Source organism: Trachypithecus francoisi, unplaced genomic scaffold, assembly GCF_009764315.1.
Source record: "Trachypithecus francoisi isolate TF-2019V2 unplaced genomic scaffold, Tfra_2.0 Lachesis_group2, whole genome shotgun sequence".
Lineage (NCBI taxonomy): Eukaryota > Metazoa > Chordata > Mammalia > Primates > Cercopithecidae > Trachypithecus > Trachypithecus francoisi.
Window position 1 is genome coordinate 24,164,559 of NW_022681465.1, and position 18,489 is coordinate 24,183,047.

Below are 18,489 nucleotides of genomic sequence, written 5' to 3' on the forward strand. Positions count from 1 at the left end.
TAAGACTAAGTCCAGTATTTTCTTTGTGGGACAATTTTAAACTACTGATTTCAGTTTCCTTAATGGACACAGGACCATTCAGGTGTTCTAGTTCTTCGGTCAGTTTTGTTAAGTTTCTACACAAGTATACATTTCCTGCACGTTTTTAAATATGTTGTAGGAAGTTGTTCCTTATAGTATCTGATTATCTTTTGAAATCTCTACTTTTCCTTCAGGTATGTTTCTTTTTCATTCTTAATGTGTGCTAGAGGATTGTGAATTTTATTAGTAATTATTTAATATTTTAAATGTCATTGATAGTACTTTTTCTGTTAGCACAATTTATATCCAGCATTTATGTCACTTTAGCAATAATAAATCACTCCACATTTGTTAATCAAGTTATTTTTAATTTCAGGTTTAAGAAAGTTTTGTGGGGGCTATTTATGCTTGCACAGTGTAAAATGGACATTCCATGTTGTTCCAGTTTTTGTACAATATAATTTTTTTCATGCTGTGCCTCATTATTAATATAATGTCTTTTAAAATTTCCCTGGAGATTTAGATTAATCATGTAAATTATATGTAAAAAGAATATTGAAGGAAAAACTGTCTCTTTATTGTGGGTATTTGATTTTAAGATAATGTTTAAAATCATTGTGTAAATTATTGAATGTTAAATATCAAAATGCTGAGCAATTACTGCCTACACAAGAATTACAGTGCACATACATATGTCCAAAGTAAAAACAATATATTTATAAGTAGTAGGAACTATGTAAGTCTAGCAAAATGAAAACCTAATGATCATCCTAAAGCCCTGAGTGCATTGTGCAGCATATCCACTGGTGCTGGAAAGCTTACTATGAGTCAGGTGAACTGGAGGATAGCGTTGTGAATGCTCTCAAATGCCGCAGTAGCGGAAGATCCATTTGTCTCTGGGGATTGCAATATTGTATATGTAGTTTAAATTAGCCAGTTTATATTCACACTTGCATCATTAATTTTACCTCTTCTAATACTTATTATTACAGTATTTCCTAATATATTTAAATGTTTTTCAATGTTTTACCAATTAACTTGGCCATATTAGTGTGTGCCAGTTACATATCTGTTTCTAAGTATTTTTGCATTTTCTTCTTTGACTTTTGAGTTATTTAGAGATATATTTTTAATTTCTTCTGTATGGAGTCTTTTTGAATGTAAGTTATATTTTTGTTATTTATTTTTAATAATAAGTAATAAAACTGTAAGATTTTGTTTTTTTGAAATTTGTTTTAGGTCCTAATAGGTGGTTAGTTTTTATAAATATTCTGTGGTCTCTACTTGTTGTATGCTATGTTCCATAATATATCCTTTGGATCTAGCTTATTAACCATATTAATCCAGTCTTCTATAGCCTTACGGATTTGTAATCTGCTTGATCTATCAGCTATTGCATGTTTTAAGGTTTCCCATTATGATATGGATTTGTTAATGTCTCCTTGTATTTCTGTCATTTCTCTCTCTCTCTCTCTCTCTCTCTCTCTCTCTATATATATATATATATGTATATTTTTTTCTTTTCTTTTCTTTTTTTTTTTTTGAGACAGAGTCTTGCTCTGTTGCCCTGGCTGGAGTGCAGTGGCGTGATCTTGGCTCACTGCAACCTCTGCCTCCCAGATTCAAGCAATTCTCCTGCCTAAGCCTCCTGAGTAGCTGGGATTACAGGTGCATGCCACCATGCCTGGCTAATTTTTTGTATTTATAGTAGAGATGGGGTTTCGTCATGCTGGTTGGCCAGGATGGTCTCCATCTCTTGACCTCGTGATCCACCCACCTTGGCCTCCCAAAATGCTGGGATTATAGGCGTGAGCCACTGTGCCTGGCCCCTTTTTCTGTTTTAAAAATTGAGACAGGGTCTTATTCTTTCAGACTGGAGTGCAGTGGTTTGATCTTGGCTCACTGCAACCTCCACCTTCCAGAATCAAGCAATCCTCCCATCTCAGCCTCCTCAGTAGCTGGGGACTACAGGTCCACGACACCATGCCAGGCTAATGTTTATATTCTTAGTAGAGACAGGGTTTTGCCATGTTGCTCAGGCTAGTCTCAAACTCCTGAACTGAAGCTATCCACCCTCCTTAGCCTCCCAAAGTGCTGGGATTACAGGCGTGAGCCACTGTACCTGGTCCTTTATATATTTGAAATTATTATATTGCATCCATATTCATACAATTGATATATCTTCCTAGATAACTAAATTTCCATTAATATGTAATCTTTGAATCTGGTAATTTTTTTTTGCTTCGATAATTTTTTTCTTTATGATTTCACATGAACTTTTATTGGTGTGTATTTGTGTGGTTTATCTTTTTTCATCTTATTACTTTCCATTTTTGTGTCCTTATAGTATAGGTATGTCATTGTCATCTTAGTCCATTCCTGCTATAACAAAGTACCTTAGACTGGGTAATTTATCACAACACAAATTTATTTTTTACAGTTTTAGAGGCTGGAAAATCTGATATTAAGGTGCCAGCAGTGTTTGGTGAGGGTCAATTCCTCATAGATGGCACCTTCTTGCTGCATCCCTACAAGGTGAAAGGGGCTAACAGGCTCCTTCCAGCCTTTTTATAAGGGCACTAATCCCATTCACGGCATAATCACCACCTAAAGGCTCCACTTCTTGATACCATCACCTTGGATATTCAACATATGAATTTCAACATATGAATTTTGGAGGGACATAAACATTCAGACCATAGCAGTAATGTAAATATCATAAGATTGGATTTTTAAAAGATTCTGTTTTATAATCTTTGTCTTTTACTTAGAATATTTAGTACACTTTTATTTAATGTAAATATTATACCTTTGTTTTAATTTTTACCATTTTATTTTGTTCTTTTCATCTCTCTGTTTTCTATTTTTTTTCTTCTCTTTCTTTTTTTATATTTTGGTCTTCTATTGGATTTGTTAAAAATCGTTTTTATTTAATATTTTTCTCCTGTCATAGTATGGAAGTTATATGTAGCCAAATTATAGTTTTTCAGGGATTCTCAAATTTTAAGTTGCATATCTAACTTAAGAAAGACTAAATATGGCTGGACGTGGTGGCTCACGCCTGTAATCCCAGCACTTTGGAAGGCTGAGGTGGGCGGATCAATTGAGGTCAGGAGTTCAAGACCAGCCTGGCCAACATGGTGAAACCCTGTCTCTACTAAAAATATAGTAAATTAGACAGGCATTGTGGTGCGTGTCTGTAATCCCAGCTGCTAGGGAGGCTGAGGCAGGAGAATCGCTTGAACCCAGGAGGTGGAGGTTGCAGTGAGCCGAGATCATGCCATTGCACTCCAGTTTGAGCAACAAGAGAGAAACACTGTCTCAAAAGAAAAAAAAAAAAAAAGATCAAATATATAAAAGAATATGGGACTGGGTGCAGTGGCTCATGTCTGTAATCATAACACTTCAGGAGGCCGAGGCAAGTAGATCGCCTGAGCTCAAGATTTTGAGACCAGCCTTGGAAACATGGTGAAACCCCATCTCTCCAAGAAATACAAAAATTATCTGGGTGTGGTGGCATGCACCTGTGGTCCCAGCTACTTGGGAGGCTGAGGCAGAAGGATCACTTGAACTCTGGAGGTTGAGGTTGCAGTGAGCCAAGATTGCACCACTGCACTCCAGCCTGGGTGACAGAACAAGAGTCTGTCTCTAAAATAAATAAAAATAAAATAATATATAAAGATATATAAATATATATTTATCCTCTTCTTGAATAAAAAAAAAAAAAAAAAAACAAGGACCTTAGTAATGTCTGATGCTAGCTACCCTTTACTCCACTTAGATGCTATTGTTCAGTATTTTAATTATATTATTGTATATTTTTAAACTCACAAATTTGACATTATTCTTATCGTTTTATACAGTCATTAAATCCTTTTTTTCACAGGTTACCACTTCTTTGATCTTCATTCTCTCCTGCATCTCAGACCATCTATTCAAGATAATTTTTTTCTTACTGAAGTATATACTTTAGGGAACCTTTCTACTCTAATTGCAATCTTTGGACCATCAACATCAACATCACTTAGAGAGCTTTTTAGAAATGCAGAATCTCCGATCCCCCCTCCCCAGACATAATGAATCACAATTTGTATTTTAACAACTCCCTAGGTGATTCATATGCAAATTAATGTTTGAGAAACACTGCATATAGGCTCATTTAGTGAGGGTCTACTCATTCTAAACTCTCATAACGTTTATTTGTCTGAAAATGTCTTTGTTTCACTCTCATTTTTGAAAGGGATTTTGCTGGGTACATGATTTTAAATTAATGGTCATTTTCTCTTAGCACTTTGAAACTAGTATTTCCTGTAATAGGAGTGAATATATAAAATGAATATGCCTTATATTTTATGGAAAAAGTCAGAGGTCAGTCTCATGGTTGTTCCTTACCAAATAATCTGTCTTTTCTTTTCTTTCTTGGATGATCTGAATTTTATTACAATATGAGTAGATGTGAGTTTCTTTTTATTTAACCTAACTATGATTAACTGGGATTCCTGAATCCGAGACTTGGTGTTTGTCTTCTTTAGCTTTATCTTCCAACTCACTAATTCTCTTTTCAGCTGTTAATACTGAGTTTTTAATGTCAGTTATTATACATTATATTTCTAGGAGTTCCCTTTGGTTTTTTTCAAAGTTCCCTTTGGTTTTTTTCAAAGATGTAAGTAATTTATGGTATCTTTTGCTTTTTTGTTATGCAACCTCTTTTATGTCTTGAAATATATTAAACACACTATTTGATACTCTGATACTCTGATTGACAGGATCTAACTCTGTTTTAACTGACTCTCACTTGTTGCTCATTTTCTTGTGGGTTTGTCATTGTCATTTTCTTTTTCAGTGTGAACTGATGTTTGGAAATTAATTTGTGATAACCATTTGGGTCTGTTCCTCTTGAAAGCATTTATGGTTTGGTTTTGCTGGAACTTGGAGTACCACTGACTTGGGAGCACTCAGACTACACATAAGTATAAATTTTTACCTCATTCTATATGAGGGAAGGCTGGTGTTAGTCATTTTCAAGGAAAACTTTCCTCCCTGTTTTATCCTTTTTCATACTTCGTAGGCTAATTATCCCCACTGTTTCTCTTCCGTAGAGTGATCTCCCTCCTCTCCATTCACTTAGTGAGGATGTTACCTTTCAGAGAAAACAACTTTATACGTGGGTCATGATCCTACCATATCTTGCACAGGCCTCATGTCTTATCTCCTAACTCCCTCGTGGCCCTATGGAATCCTAAGCTCTAAGCCACCAGGGATGAGCAAATGTCCCAGGCAAATCCCAGCTCCAGAACTTGCTTTGGATTCCTGTTATTTTTTTTTTTGTGGCCTCTGGGGACTTCCCATATTTTTCAGCCAACTCAGCCATGCATTTACAACAATATTTTAAAATATCTTATCCAGTATTTTTATTTGTTCTGAATTAGAGGATTTCTCTGCATAGCTCTCCTGCCATATTGCAGACACAAAGCACCTTTTGAGGTTTTTTTTTTTTTTTTGTCAATTTGTTCCTTGAAAAACTATCCAGTTTAAGAACATTAGAAAGGCTTATCACTAATCCTGCTTTTTCAACTAACAAGCTATGCATAAAGGCAATAAATCTTTCCAAAATAATTCATATTTTAGAGTGCTCACAAAGTCTCTCTCTCTCTCTCTTTTTTTTTGAGATAGAGTCTCGCTCTGTCGCCCAGGCTGGAGTGCAGTGGCATGATCTCAGCTCACTGCAACCTCCGCCTCCTGGGTCAAGCGATTCTCCTGCCTCAGCCTCCCAAATAGCTGGGACTACAGGCATGTGCCACCACACCCGGCTAATATTTTAGTAGAGACAGTGTTTCACCATGTGGTCAGGCTCAACTCCTGACCTCAAATGATCTGCCCGCCTCAGCATCCCAAAGTGCTGGGATTACAGGCATGAGCCACCATGCCTGGCCAAAATCTCTTTCTTAAAGTAACTTGGTCTAATTCTTTGGGAACCTGACAAAATTATATTCAGTAGTTCATTTAAAATAAGATGATGAGAATAGCCAGAACATTTTTTTTCTATTGCTGCTGCACAAATTTAGAAAAATAGTAGTGAAGGAGTATTAACTCCTTTTCAAATACTAGATATGAAATATTCTGAATTTTACAAGGTAATTAAATTAGCATGGTAATTGCACAGGCATTCCCTGTCAGTGCAATGGAAGATATAACTCAGAAACAGTTCTTAGTGTATGTTGGACCTTAGTCTTAAAGTAAATATTCCAAATCAGCAGAGGAGGGAGGACTTATCCAACACACATTGCTGGCAACAGTGATTTGGCATTTGGAAAAAACAAAAAAGAGATTTACTTGATATTAAAAAGCAAAATAATGCCTATGTAGTTTAAAAATTAAATGGAAACAGTCCCATGATAGAAAGGCTAAGTGAAAATATTTTATTGTTAAAAAAAACTTACTAAGCATAAAAATCAATGGCTATTTCTGAGAGGTGGCAAGAAACTGGTTACAATGAGTGATGAAGTAATAGAGACTTTTCTTCCCTTTTGAGCCATGAGAACGTATTCTTTCAAAACAAATATTGTCTTTCAGAATAAAATGTATTTAAAAAATAAATAAATGGAATAAGAAAATAATTTTTAGTCTTGATTTGGGAAAATCTAAAACTTCTCTGTGTCTAAAGTAATAATTAAAGAGAAATTCCATGCATCAATTGATGAAATTCTTATAATAAATGTAATTAATACAAATATAACCCTAATTATAAAATATTCATGTTTATCCATATGAATACTGGGAAATCATCAGAGCTAGAGTCAAAACGAGACATTTCACAAAAGAGAAACATGAATTCTAAAACATACCAAAGAAACCTGTGCCGGGCGCGGTGGCTCAAGCCTGTAATCCCAGCACTTTGGGAGGCCGAGACGGGCGGATCACGAGGTCAGGAGATCGAGACCATCCTGGCTAACACGGTGAAACCCCGTCTCTACTAAAAATACCAAAAAAACTAGTCGGGCGAGGTGGCGGGCGCCTGTAGTCTCAGCTACTCCGGAGGCTGAGGCAGGAGAATGGCGGGAACCCGGGAGGCGGAGCTTGCAGTGAGCTGAGATCTGGCCACTGCACTCCAGCCCGGGCGACAGAGCGAGACTCCGTCTCAAAAAAAAAAAAAAAAAAAAAAAACCTATGGAAACTACTTTTGTATAGTAATACTATTATATTATATAGTAATACTATTATAGTAATACTATTTAACTCTCAATTTTCCAATTTGTTTTTCTGGTGTTTATGTTTATTTATTTATTTATTTTTGTTATTTCACTCTGTCACCCAGCTGGTGTGCAGTGGCACTATCTCGGCTCACTGCAGCCTTCACCTCCTGGGTTCATGCAATTCTCCTGCCTCAGCTTCCCAAGTAGCTGGAACTACAGTCATGCACCATTGTGCCCAGCTAATTTTTGTATTTTTAGTGGAGACAGAGTTTCACCATGTTGGCCAGGCTGGTCTCAAATTCCTGACCTCAGGTGATCCACTTGCCTGGACCTCTCAGAGTGCTGGCATTACAGGCATGAGCCACTGCACTAAGCTTGTTTTTATCAAAAGCCAGGTAGGCCTATGTTTGGAAAGGCCTTCTCTTGCATTCATTTTTTTTCTTATTTTGGGGGTATAATTAGCCTTAATTTTTTTTCTCATATGGAATTTTCATTATGGATTTGCTAATCCTTTTTTTAATTTTTTTATTCTCTGTTGCCCAGGCTGGAGTGCAGTGGCACAATCTTGGCTTACTGCAGCCTTTGCCTCCTGGGTTCAAGTGATTCTCCTGCCTGAGCCTCCCCAGTAGCTGGGGCCACAGGCACACGCCACCACACCTGGCTAATTTTTGTACTTTTAGTAGAGACGGGGTTTCACTATGTTGGCCAGGCTGGTCTCGAACTCCTGACCTCAGGTGATCTGCCTGCCTCGACCTCCCAAAGTGCTGGGATTACAGGCGTGAGTCCCCACACCCAGCCCGGATTTGATAATCTTTATGCTAAACGTGTTCACATAAAAATGATGTGATTAAATAAGGTGTGGTTCGTCTTAATTTGATAACAGAGATTTTATGTAAAATCTCTTCTGCACCACCATTTTAGAGATCTGACTTGAAGTGCTCTGACTTGTCAATGACAGAGATACTGGAGACTGCTAAATGAATGCTAATTCAAGAAATTCCTTAATGGGTCTGATGTTACTACATGTAGAAAACCACCAGGTGGCAGTACAAGCCAAGCACAAAACCCGTACTGATTTAGAGCAGCACATCCACACGATTACACTTTGATTGGAATAAATGAACAACTGAATAGTCATATTGGAGTAGAATCACCACATTTTCCAGGTGTTTTAAACATGGTTTTTATATTTTTCATACTTATTCTTCCAAGGTGAGGCTTTTTTAAAAGAAAAATCTCTTCTAATTACATAGAAAAGACCTGTTTTAATAGATTACATCTTATGCATTCCAATTGAGACAAGTAGGAAACATCTTTGAGTGGTAAGATTCCTGTACTGCAGACTCTATGTCCTAAGCTAACCAGGAGGATAAAGCTGGTGCTTCAGTCAGGAGTCAGCTTGCCAGTAGCAATGAGGGTTAAATTATTAATAGATGTTTCTTCTGTGGTTAGGCAGCTCAACTGGTCTTAATTTTTTTTTTTTTTTTTTAAGTCAGGTGTAATTTGGTTGTTGTGCTTAGTCACACATCTGGAATAAATAGTTGCTAGACAAAAATAAATTTTTTATATTTTTATGACTAAATATATGTGGCATGTGTTTCATGTCCTCACATTGCCAAGGATATTTTTAGAAAAATCTGTTTCCGTCAGTAACTTTGCTCTTTGCTTGATGGTGCAAGAGTCTTTGGGGATAGCAAACAGCATTGGAACATCCTCTGCTCCTGTGGGACACAGAGTTACTCAAACAGCACAGAACACAAAGCCTGGGTTTCTAATGAGTGGCTGTCCGTGTATTAATGTTAGTATTTGGTTTTAGCCACTGAAAGAGAATTCTAGCTGTTCCATTAGAGATCTGAAGTCTGTCAACTGGAGAAGTTATATTTCTGAACTTGAAATTGAGAATGTGAAACCTCCCCAGAAATCATGGGGAACCCAAGAATGGCTGAAAGGCGGAAGTTTCAGGATCTCGATGCTTGATACTTCTAAAACGGGGGAGTAGTAATTTCGATAAACTCTGGTCTGCAATAGTGAATGTGGTCTCGATTCTGTAAGACACTATCAGATGAATGGGTGAGTAGTCCCTAGAGGCAGTAGCACCTACCCGTGAGAAGCCAGAATGGGTTTGACACTTGTCACAGCAAACTTTTTTCTTTGAGGTGTCCAGACCTCCAGACCTAGAAAGGGCAGAGAACTTGGAAATCTGAGTTTGAGCAAGGCACTTGATAAGGTCTCTTGTAATACACCTCTGGAGGAAGTGATACTGGAGCTGGGATGTAAGTGTAATTATGTATATCGATAATTGTCTGAATAGCTGTTTAATAGATTGATATCAAATGGAGGGATGTGTCTAGGGTTGTTCTTGGCCTTTTTCTTTAGTTCTTTTTACGGTGATTTGGTTGACGACGTTGTATGCACATTTATCAAATTTGGAATGATGTGAAATTAAAGAGAATAAACTAAGTGGTCAAATCAAGATCCTAAAGTCTTAGGCTGGTTAAACTTGCTACGTACAGCAAGAATCGTTTTAAGGAGACTGCATGTAAAGGTCACGACTTGTGTCCTAAAGTCAATAGCATGTATACAGGATAAGTGGCTGTGACACATCTGTAAAAGACAGGAAATGTAGTTGGCAGTGAAGATAGTATAAATCAGTTGTGTACCATGGCTGTCAGCAGAGTTAACTTATTTGTATTTATTTATTTTGAGACAGAGTCTCTCACTCTGTTGCCCAGGCTGGAGTGCAGTGGTGTGATCTTGGCTCACTGCAACCTCCACATCTCAGGTTCAAGTGATTCTCCCACCTCAGCCTCCCATGTAGCTGGGATTACAGATTTGTGCCACCATGCCTGGCTAATTTTTGTATTTTTACTAGGGACAGGGTTTCGCCATGTTGGCCAGACTGGTCCCAAACTCCTGACCTCAAGTGATATGCCCACCTCGGCCTCCCAAAGTGCTGGGATTACAAGCATGAGTCACCACCACACACAGCCAAAATTAACTTTTTTTTTTTTTTTTAACAAAGTTAATGGTAACTTAGATTTCATTGATTAAAAAGTGACATGGCAAAGGAGTGAGGGGATCTCCTCCCTCTTCCCCTCTGGCTGGACTACCCTATTCTCAATTCTAGGTGTTATAACCTCAAGTGGGGCATAGGCACAGGATTACATATTCATACATGTGACATTTATGGCACACATTCAACTATAACAGCAGTTACAACAGTTGCAACACCCATAGCCCCAATGCCTGTCACCTGGGATATCTTTGCTACTTTCACCCAATTTAGATATAAATGACCTCTAAGTTTTCTTCTATCTCTACAATCCTATGATCCTATGATTCAGCCATGGCCAGGCCAGTAAAGCCTCTAAAATCTCTGTATCCAACCAAGGCCAGGTGTGGTGGCTCATGCTTGTAATCCCATCAGTTTAAGAGGCTGAGGTGGGCAGATTGCTTGGGCCACTAGTTCGAGACCAGCCTGGGCAACTTGCCGAAACTTATCTCTACAAAAAATTAGCTGAGTGTGGTGGCACACACCTGTAGTTCCAACTACTTGGGAAACTGAGATGGGAGGATCAGCTAAGCCCTGGGAAGTCAAGGTTGCAGTGAGCCATGATCGCACCACTGTACTCCAGTCTGCACAACAGGGTGAGACATTGTTTCAAAATAAATAAATAAAAAAAAAAAATCTCAGTGTCCAGAACACCAAAAGCTCTATTAGAGTGCAATAAGAATATCTGTATGTTGGTAAAAGAATGGGAAGTTAAGTATAATAAAATGCCTTTCCTTAAAAGTACATATCCATTGGGCTGATTTCCCTCATGTTCCCAGGGCTGCTCCATATCAGGGTGGTTAAAATAATTTTAAGGAATGATTATAGGAAGAAAAGTAGGCACAGAGCCCTGAATTCTCTTTCTGAGGGCAGTTTATTTTCTGCCTTACTGGACTATAGGCTTCAAGTCCAAAGATTCAGTCCAGTGATAATGAGGGGTGAATTGGAGGGTGAGAGTAGCATAATTTATTATTCCAGGCTTCTGGTAGTATTGTCTTTGGCAGCTGAGCACATTTCCCCCTCCTTTTCTATGTCTTCAGTGCAGACTCTGCTTTCTCCCTGTTTATATGGGGTCAGCACATGAAGTAATGTGGACAGAGAGCCTCATCTCCTTGGCTGCTGTGGTTGGTTCAGATATTAACACATGACTCAAGCTGGGCCTATTGGAGCCCTTGTCTGGGACTTTTTTATATTGGAGTCAATAGGGAAAATTGCTGTTGCTTCTATGTTCCCGGCACTAGAAGAATACAGGAGGATGGCTGGCTTTATCTCTTGTAGAGAAAGCCTGTCTGCAATAGTAAGAATGAGGCCAACACAGAGAGAGACAGGGAAGACAGGAGAGAGAAGGTGATATTGAGGTCTGGATCTAAGTCTGTCTGACATCAGCTCTAATGAACCATTCCTTTTAAAATTTAAGTTGATTTGTATTTGTTATTTATATCCTGACTAATACAGCCTTCAAAAAAAATTAGAAAAAGCACTGTCATGAACTATTACTTCATTAACATAAAAACGGATCATTTTGGTATGATGATAATAAAAATAGCAACAATCCATTAAGCATCTACTATATGTTAGGCACTGCAGTAAGTGCATTACATATTTTTTTCATTTAATCTTCACAACAACCTATGTAGTACCTGTATCAGTTTGCTATAACTGGGTGACTAACTGCCCTGAAACTGAGTGGCTTGAAACAATAACTTGTTTAACTCACAAGTCTTTGTCATGGTTGGGTAATTATGGTCTGGAGCAGGCGCAGGTGATCATAAATGGGCTTGCTAATGAGTCTGCGGTAAGTTGGCAGATTTCTGGGACTTACTAGTCTAGGGTGGCCTCATTCATAGGTGTAGAGTTTGGTCACCTGGGCACACAAGAGTGGATATTGCCTCTCCAGCAGGCTAACCCTAGCTTGTTTCAAGGAGGTGACAAGTGAGTGAGTGGAGGCATGTGAGTCCTCTCATGGCTCACTCTTGGCACTGGCACACAACTACTTCTGCAGCATTTTATTGGCCCAGGTTCAAGGAATGAGGAAATAGTCTCTATTCTTAATGAGAGGAACTGAAAAGTCAAGGAGAGTGGATATAGAAAGGCAAGGAAAAAATGGGAACACAACTATTCTACTATAAAAGGTATTTTGTGCATACACTTCAAAAGTTAAGAAACTTATTCAAGGTCATAAAGCTAGAAAGCAGCAGAGACAGGATTTGAGCCTTAATCTCCTGACCGTAAATCTCATTCTCTTTCAAGATTTCTTTCTAGTATTGCTGATTGATCTATGCAGTCCAGATGTCACAGTGTAATTAGTTTCTAAAATAAATCTGTTCTTAGATTACTTTTGAATGACTTCTAAGTTATTATAAAAAAGTTTTTTGTTGTAATAAAGGTATTAACTTTCCATGAATGTATTCTTGACCCACACCCATAAGCATTTTTGCTCATATTTGCATTCACAATAAAATGAAGTTCATATTTTCCTCTTGTAGCACAGTATCATGTGAATTATCAATGCTGTTTTAGAAGAGTAGCTAAAATAACTTGCAGTGCCTAGGAAATTCTTAAACGGTGCTTACAGGAACTTGAGTTCAGGCAAATGGGAAGCCAAAAAAATGGTGAATGAAAGGATCTATACACTAAAAAGAAAGCTGTCGACAGACAGAAGAAAGAGAGCTGCAGGACAGTGGAACTCAATCCTGTGGGATTCAAAGGAGAGGAGTAGTGGCAAGTGGCTAATATTTAAGTTGAGAAATCTTAGAACCTAGTGTATAAGGCTCTATGCATATCCCAGAGCCAGCCTTCTCCAAAGAAACTCAAAAGGGTAAAATATGGGGAAAAGAGACAAGGCACAGAGAGACTGGGATTACACTGTAAGCAAATGCCCCACATTGTGCTTCTACAAAAATAATTCAGCTCGAATCCTCCTTTCATGCCTCACCTGGAAGTCTGAGTGTTACATTTATTCTTCTAGAATAGTTCTCAGGATGTTGTTGGGGGTGGAGGGTGGTCACCTAGGCAGCTTTATCTCATGAAATTCAATGACTGAAATACACAGATTGCTGGGAAGAAAGCAAAATCAGGAGGGTGCAGAACAAAACAGATGGTGGAAAACAAAAGGAGGCAACTGCCAGGAACTTTCTTCCTGCAACTGACTAGGGACTTCTTTCAGAAAGTAACACCAGGCAAGCTGAACTGAACATTTTGGAACATCTCAGAGATCATTTGGTTTGAGGCAAAATGACTGGGAGCTCACCTTTGGGAGACAGGCATGAGAAAAGGGAGTGTTCAAATGGTTTGAGGGAAACAGTGACGGGGAGTTAAAAGAGGAAAAGCAGGGGTATTATCTATGGGTTGGTAAGGAAAGCAGATTGTTTTATGAGTTATAAGCTGAATACTAGGGGGGAAAGGTAATATGTATAGTTTTAAAGCATCATTAGTATCTTACATGTTCACATTTTATTTATCATTTTGGTAAATATGTCACTTTAAACACCAGAATAGTTTCTGATTTTGGAATCTGGTAGTCAGGATGAGAGCGGGGTATGGGAAGAACTGCAGTGTATTCTCACCAACGGTGGGGACTAGACTGGGATTACACTTTCCCTGACAGGTTTCCTAAGTGATTTGTGTTAAGAAAGGGTGTGCATTCTGTGTTCAGAGCCACACAGAATCTTGGATTTGGAGAATCAGTTTCCCCTGTGTTCTGTTAGCCCTCATCTGCATGCTGGCCTTGGATGACTCTGAAAAGAGAATGTGGCCATTCAGCCTAGGTCAGCAAGGTTTGGCCCAGAGTCAAGCCAGGATCTTAGGGCTGTGGTACCTGACATTACTATGTTCTATGTTTGATATTTGGTATTTGGTTGTCACCTAACTGCAGACCTCTTTCCCTAACATCAAAAAGGTACAGAATTCTAACCACAAGAGTAAGAATTCTATATAAGCCCAAATCACTTTTCAATATGGACCATTTGAGATAATAGATCTTTTTATAATATTAAGGAAAACAACCCAACGAAAGTAAAAGAAACACTCAGATCAGTATCCATTAGATACAAATGTACCTCAGAAAGGTGACCAAGAAAATGTTCAGGAAGGGCAACCTTGCTTAATCAATTTAAGCTTTTAAATTACAGGTTTGAACTGAAGCAATGACTATATTGTATAAATACAGAGGAAGTACCAGCCATTGGAACCACTTAACTTGCATTTGTTCAAAGCAAATAAATCAATGAGAAAAAATTTTGTAAAGTTTGGAATCTTACTGTAATGTGATACATACTCAAAAATGAAAGAGTTGTTGAATCTGCATATATATATGTGTGTGTATATATATACATATATATACGTGTGTGTGTATATATATAGTTTTGCAGTATTTGACTTCCTTCCAAATCTGCAATTTAAAAAAGGAAGAGTAGTAACCAAACATTAAAACAATTTTGCATTCTTCATCTTCAAGTTTTGGTTGAAGATACTTGAAAAGTCAGGATAGTTTTTCGTCTTTAGTGGGTTAGATGTGCGTAGAAAACCAGAATATAATTCGAGTGTTTTCTAGAGTATTATTGTTACTAAGTATTACTCTTTACAAATTTATAGATAACAGCTGCCGCCAATTTTGCTGTGTACAAGGAGATATCCATCTGTAGTGGCTTCCTTTTACTGTTTGAGTTTCTGGATTTTTATATCATAGACCAACTTTGCTCACATATGTATTTATTTTTAATTTTTTTAAATATACCTTTTAATTTGGAAAAACTTCAGATGTACAGAAAAGTTGCAGAGTGTATAGCAAGTTCTTGTATATGCTTCACCAATTTCCTACTAATGTTTACATCTGTAGTGGACTGGACTGTGGCCCCCAAAATATGTTCATATCCTAAGTCCCAGAGTCTGTGAATGTGACCTTATTTGAAAAGAAAAGGTCTTTGTAAATGTAATTAGGTTAAGAATCTCAATGTGAGATTATTTTGGATTGTTCACTGTGGGCCTTAAATCCAATGATGAGTATCCTTATAAGAGACACACAGAAGAGAAAATTCCGGAAGAAAAGGGAAAAGGCTAGTTTTTCTACTGATGTCCCTTTTCTGTTCTAGGATCCAATCCTGGGTAGTACATTGCATTTAGTTGTCATGTCTCCACAGTCTCCCTGTGGTCTGTGATAGTTTCCTAGTCTTTCCTTTTTTTCCATGATCTTGATAGTCTTGAGCAGCACTGGTTAGGTATTTTGAAGAATATCCCTCACTATGGGTTTGTCTGCTGTTTTTCTCATGATTAGACGAGGTTGTGGGTTTATGGGAGAGAGTATCACAGAGGTGAAGTACCCTTCTCATCACATGGTATTAGAGAGTATAGTATACCTATCCACATGACTTACCGCTGGTGATGTTAATCTTGACCACTTAGATAAGGTAGAGTTTTCCAGTTTTTCTTACAGGAAAGTGACTATGGGTTGAGCATTTCCTAATCCAAGCATTCAAGATTCAAAACACTTCAATATCTGAAACTTTTGAATGCAAGTATGATGCCACAAGTGAAAAATTTCATATCTGTCCTTATGTGCTAGGTCATGGTCAAAATGCAAGCACATAACACACAGTTTATTCAGCATCCCAAAGAGAAGAAAGATACTTGAGCCCCCTTCAGCTGCAATATATATTTTCTTTTTTTTTTTGTTGAGACAGAGTCTTGCTCTGTTGCCCAGGCTGGAGTGCAGTGGCCAGATCTCAGCTCACTGCAAGCTCCGCCTCCCGGGCTTATGCCATTCTCCTGCCTCAGCCTCCCAAGTAGCTGGGACTACAGGTGCCCGCCACCTTGCCCGGCTGGTTTTTTGTATTTTTTTTAGTAGAGACGGGGTTTCACCAGGTTAGCCAGGATGGTCTCGATCTCCTGACCTCGTGATCCGCCTGTCTCGGCCTCCCAAAGTGCTGGGATTACAGGCTTGAGCCACCGCACCCAGCCTATATTTTCTTTACATGCCCAGATTCCTCCATGCAAGCACACACAAAAAAGCGTAATAAAATGGCACATGTGCAGGCCAGACTTGCCACTGGCAGGTTCCCCACGATGCCCTATGTGAGGCCAAGACTTATATGCATTCCTTACTGTATTGTTTTGCCTGTTCTGTGCTCTGTTTTGTGAAGATATTGTTGAAAATGTCAGGAAAGCCTGTTTATACCCCATGGGCAACAGTGGTAAGGAAAAGAGAAAGCATTTTTACTTATCCATAGCACAGAAAGTCAAGCTGTTGAAGAGACCAGGTAGCAGTATAAGCTTGAAACATTTTACGGAAGAGTATAGTATTGTAATGACCACCACATATGACCTAAGAAACAGAAGGATAAACCGTTGAAGATCTATGTGGAAAGTGATGGACAGAAGTTAATGAAAAATAGAAAAACACTGCATAAAGCTGAACATGAAGATCTTGATCATGTATGAACAGAGTGAATCCATCAGCATTGTAATGAACATGTGCCACTTAGTGGTATGATAATTAGGAAACAAGCAAAGATGTATCACAACGAACTGAAAATTGAAAGGAACTGTAACTATTCAACAGGCTGGTTGCTGAAATTTAAGATATTTAAGAAAAGACTTGGCATTACATTTTTAAAGATTTGTGGTGATAAAACTTCTGCTGCTCATGAAGCAGTGGAGAAATTCATTGATGAGTTTCCAAAGGTTGTTGTTGATGAAAATCTAATACTAGAACAAGTCTATAATGCTGATGAAACATCACTGTTTTGATGTTATTGACCCAGAAAGACACCAACTACAGCTGATGAGACAGCCCCTAAAGGAATTAAAGATACCGTGAACAGAATATCTGTGCTGGGATGTGTTAATGCAGCACGTGCACATAAATGTAAACTTGCTGTGTAGGCAAAAGCTTTTGTCCTTGTTGTTGTCAAGGAGTGAATTTCTTACTAGTTCATTATCATGCTAACCAAAAGTCTGGATCACCAGGGACATCTTTTCTCATTGGTCACACAAACAATTTGTACCAGTGGCTGAAGCTCGCAGTAGGGAAGCTGGACTGGATGATGACTCCAAGTATTATTCCTTGACAACTGTTCTGCTCAGCTTTCAGCTAAAATTTTCATCAAAAGTAATGTTGTTTATGCCATGTACTTTTCTCCAAATGTAATTTTATTATTTCAACCATGCGACCAGGGTATCCTTAGATCAATGAAAAATGCATTTCTTGAACAGCGTGGTTGTGTGGTGAACAGAAGCATGGGTGTGGAAGGTTTTCAAAAAGAGTTTAGCATGAAGGGTGCTGTCCATATATGCTGTTACCAACACTTGGAACACAGTGACTAAAGACACAGTTGTATATGCCTGGCACAACCTCTGGCTTGTGACTACGTTTAGTGGTGATGGCGAACAATGTGACAACTTTGAAAAATTCTGTATGTCAAATGAGAAAAAAAGATCTCTGACCTCTTTACATATGCAAAAAAATACCTTCAGAGTCCATCAGCAAGCTGGAAGAAGTGGATATTGAAGTTTTTAATATTGATAATGAGGCTCCAGTTGTTCATTGATTGATTGTAGCTAAAATGGTTCTGAATGAAAGTGATTATGGTAATAGTGATGATGAAGATGATGTTGTTAACACTGCAGAAAAGTGCCTACAGACATGGTGAAAATGTGTGTTGAGCTTATTGAAGGACTAGAGCAGTCTGCACTCATTACAGAACAAGAAATCATGTCAGTTTCTAAAATTAAAGACAGACTTTTAAGACAAAAACTGTGGTTAATGAGGCAGATGACTTTGGAGGTCATCTTTTTTTTTCTTCTTCTTCTCTTTTTTTTTTTTTTGAGACAGGGTCTCACTCTCTTGCCCAATCTGGAGGCAATGGTGCCATCTCAGCTCACTGCAACCTCTGCCTCCTGGGTTCCAGCAGTTCTCCTGCCTCAGCCTCAAGAGTAGCTGGAACTACAGGTGCCTGCCACCACGTCCAACTAATTTTTGTATTTTTAGTAGAGATGGGGTTTCACCATATTGGCCAGGCTGGTCTCGAACTCCTGACCTCATGATCCACCCACTTCGGCCTCCCAAAGTGCTGGGATTACAGGTGTGAGCCACCGCGCCCGGACCTGGAGGAAACATTTTAAAAAGTCGTTCAGCAGAACGCTTCCTCCTCCCTAGAGGACCCAATTTGTGGTCTGTCAGCTACTTCGGATGTTTCTTCTCACCTAAAAAAAAAAAAAGGGTGGGGG